Consider the following 4,417-nt stretch of genomic DNA (forward strand, 5'->3'; position numbering starts at 1 on the left):
TTCGTCCTATTATTGAATATGCTGATATAATATGGGACAATTGTACATCATACGGAAACAAAAAATAGACAAAATTCAAAATTAAGAAGCACGTATTGTGACGGGTGCAACAAAGCTTATATCGTTAGCTGATTTATACAATGATGTAAATTGGAAATCACTTTCTGACAGAAGAAGGAAGCATAAGCTTATTCAACTTTATAAAATGAAAAATTGTCTCACTCCATCCTATCTATCGTCTATTGTACCAGATCTTGTTGGTCTGAACTTTACATATAACTTACGTAATTCTCAAAATATCGATACAATTCGTACAGGAACAACTCTATACTATAACTCCTTTCTACCAACGGCACTTCGTGAATGGAATTCCTTACCAATTGAAACCCGTCATCTACAATCATTGAATTATTTTAAAAGCCCTTTTAAAAGCCCTTTGAACGTAGACAAAATTAAAACTTCCCGACACTTCTATTATGGAGATAGACGGTCACAAATTATTCATACAAGATGTAGAACAAAATACAGCTCTCTTAATCACCATCTGTTCTTAAAAAATATAGTACCATCTCCATTATGTAGCTGTGGCCTAATTGAAGACAACCACCACTTTTTCTTTATTTGCAAGAATTACACACAAATGAGAAATGCACCTTTTTGACTCCAATATGTTCCATTGATCTTCGGACCCTTCTATATGGAGATCCGGCAAATGATTATCAAACAAACACATGGATTTTAGATACAGTATTTGATTTAATAAATAGCAGCAGACGTTTCCACTATATGTATTCTTATACTGCCAACATTTAAAATACTGTTATATCTCCAATATGACATTTGTTCGTTAGTCCGGTCTTTCCAATATTTATTCTCTTCTTTTAACATATATATATACATATAATATTTTTCTGGTTAGTTTGAAAAAAGTTAATTTCTAGAGTATTGCTAAATGTGATTTAAGTGCCAGTTTAAATATAAAAATACTTATTTTTGTCTGTTTTTCTTTTGCTCAGGACTTATCTGAAAATTGTCTTATTTAGTTGCATTTCTAATTTCATTTTTTGTTTGTTTCATTTTTTATGTTTAAACTAAATCTTGCAATATTCTTACTTAACAATTTAAATGATATAGCTATCCTGCCATATATGTTTGTGTAAATATCATTTGTTATCTAGGGAGAGGAACTATATACGTTGTTTCATTTTTTATGTTTAAACTAAATCTTGCAATATTCTTACTTAACAATTTAAATGATATAGCTATCCTGCCATATATGTTTGTGTAAATATCATTTGTTATCTAGGGAGAGGAACTATATACGTTATCTTTCGTTCTAATCTAATTTATGTAACAATTATATACTAATAAAATGTTATATATGTTAAATATTGAAATATGTATGTTTAAACTAAAACCGTGGAAATCCTTGACAAGTTTGGGCCTACGAATCAGTACGGACTAGTACGTATAAGTACGGTTTAATAAAGAATAGTAAGGATACGCTACGATTGATTTTTCCGTAGCAAAACTTTACGGATACACAATGACTACTACGATTTATTACGGTTACAATACTGAGAGCTACTGGCCAGAAATGCTAGCTACGCACGATGCCTGAATTAATCCGTCGTATTCCGTGAAAATGTAAACGGTGTATAAATGTAAATCTCGTTATAAAATGTTTAAGTCATTTCTTTGGCTGGAAATTTATTTTGATGGTGTCTATTAATGTATTGAAAGTTTACAAAACATTAATGTTTTACTTAAATTTCAGGGAATAAATATATATTGAAAAAAAAATTGAATAATAAAAGTAATAATTTTGTCTACAATTGCTTAATAATCATGAACTTTTGTGCATTTTTCCTTAATCTAGTGTTCAAATACGTACCTTAAATATAACCGTCATTGAAAGGATAAAATCGGATTTAATTTGCAATTCGTACTTAAAGGTAAGCTAAAATGTTATGAAACGTTCTTTGCAAATAATTGATTTTGTCTTAATAGCGAGTATGTTACCCAGTGTTGTCAATGACAGCTTGTTGGCCTCTTGGCTGGACCTGGCGGGCTAAAATCAGGAAATGTACCTCATTTTATACATGTTTCCAAGTACCGTATAAGTACTTATTTCTACAGGCTTAATATTCTGCGAGTTCTGTTAAAATTAAGGGGTTTTACATTTCTGCGTATCTTATTTCTGCGGTGAAATCCTCGTATTGATGCGTTTTATTTAGAGATATTAGTACATTATTTACCAAGAAAACAGATGATGTTGCATAACAACCGGTTAGAAATACAGGCAACTGATAATGAGTTTCGTCGTATACACACAATAAATAGCTGCTGGATTATATTTGCCGTACCGTTTTATGGCAAATTCAACCACTATTTTTACGTGCTTTAAAAATTAAAACTAAAATCTTAAATTGTTATATTTACTAAAAGGTTTAAAAGTATGTTTTTTTATCTTTAATATTTCTTTATAAAAATGCATTTAAAGTTTGCATTTCAGTATTCTGCTAGTTTCCTCAATGATAGTTGTTAGTTGCTTATTCGAATATCTACCAATTTGACGCTCCTTGTACTATACACCTATAGGTTTTAATCAATATATAAGATGGGGCATTGTTGGTACTTGGTAAAGCTACCGTCTTCATATTTTTTTTAAATACAGTCAATAAATATGATTAAAAACACATTGCTGGTCAGCTAAGATATACTAAAGTCGGTGTCCACCTGTTTTTTATATAACCAACACTGAGAAATTTCTGATGTATTTACGATATTTGCGGTGAAATACTTATTGGTTTTGCAATGTTAGTAAATATTACATCTTCAAAATGCTTTGTGGCTTTCCTTTTTATACTGTATAGTCAGCAGATTTAACATACTGTGCAATATGCTGTCCAGTCTAACGTTCACATGTATAGCAGAATATGCTGACCAGTTTAACATATTGTAGACTCCGTAAATGCTTTTTTTTTAAATTTTATTCTTCATATTTCAGGTTTTAGTTTTTCTGACTGGATTTGTGATATTGTATTTAAACAGACAGATCAAAATTCCATTTTTTGGCAAGCCAATTGATACTTCCACCATCACGGGATCATTACCAGTATACGAACAAGCGTCACTGTCTACCTTCCAAAATCAAGGTAATGTGATGCCAAGAGTCAATAGAAAGCTACGACTTGATTATTCAGATATGTTGAGGACAATCAGATTAACTAATATAAGTGTTGCAAGGGAAAGCGACTGTCAGCATCACAAGTTTATAGTGTATGTCTGTGACTTCTCGAGATCTTCTGGAGGTTTAGGAGACAGACAAAAGGGGATTGTTTCTGCCTTTTTATTAGCAATTATTACTTCGCGAGCGTTTGTAATAAACTTTGAAACACCTTGTTACATCGAAAATGTGTTTAATCCACATTTGTATAACTGGTCAATGTGTCGAAACTTTGTTAATACCATCAGCAAAAATGAATCAAAATTAATCGATGTTATGAATAAGCCTACATATAAAAGGGCCACTAAAGACGTTGATTTTGAATTGGAATGGCAAAGTCAGGTAATTTTTCTAAAAATTAATTCAAACTGTATCAAATACTTACAAGGAAGGACAGAGATCAAAGCTCACCATTCATGGATCTCAGAAAAACCCATGCAAAGCATATTTTCGTTAATATTGCATACTCTTTTTCAGCCAACAAAGTATATTTCAGAGTATTTCGAACATTTTGATAGGTTTCAAGTACGAGGGAAATCTCTTGTTTGCAGCCATATACGAATGGGTAAAAATCCAACAATACCAAATGATAAACTACTAGAAATAAAACCAAATGAAACAGTAATATTTAATTTTATGCAAAACTTTGCTGATCCTAATAACTTTGTTCTTTATTTAGATAAAAATCGCACACGACAAACATGTGACGGACTGAAATATGCTGTCATTGAACAACTAACTCTCTCAACATGTGACTATTTGCTCATTACTCATGGAGGATTCGGCGGAAATGCAGCGTACCTTAGAGGCGTTGATAGTCATCTTTATAAATATGACTTGAAATCTGGACGAATAAAAAGAAAAAAACTTTTACATTTATAACTGTATAAAAATGTGAAATATAATTCGCAATAAGGTAAATAAGTTTAAAAAAACAGGTTGTTTAACCCAAACGTTGTACGATATATATACAAAATGATATGAAATTAGGTGATGAACATCAATATTTTCATATTAGTCCAAGAAATCAGTGAAATAAGTGTGTACCTTCTGTGTAAAGTATGCAACTTGGCATGGTGACAGGAAATAGTATTTCAATTTATTTCAGCCTAGGTTCCACTTTTTAGAAAACCAAGATGGCCGCCAAAATTCAAGATAGCCGTCAAAATCTACAATTCACATGGGACA

Source organism: Ruditapes philippinarum, unplaced genomic scaffold (genome assembly GCF_026571515.1).
Source record: "Ruditapes philippinarum isolate M1 unplaced genomic scaffold, ASM2657151v2 ctg4212_1_1_1_1, whole genome shotgun sequence".
In the NCBI taxonomy this organism is placed as follows: Eukaryota; Metazoa; Mollusca; class Bivalvia; order Venerida; family Veneridae; genus Ruditapes; species Ruditapes philippinarum.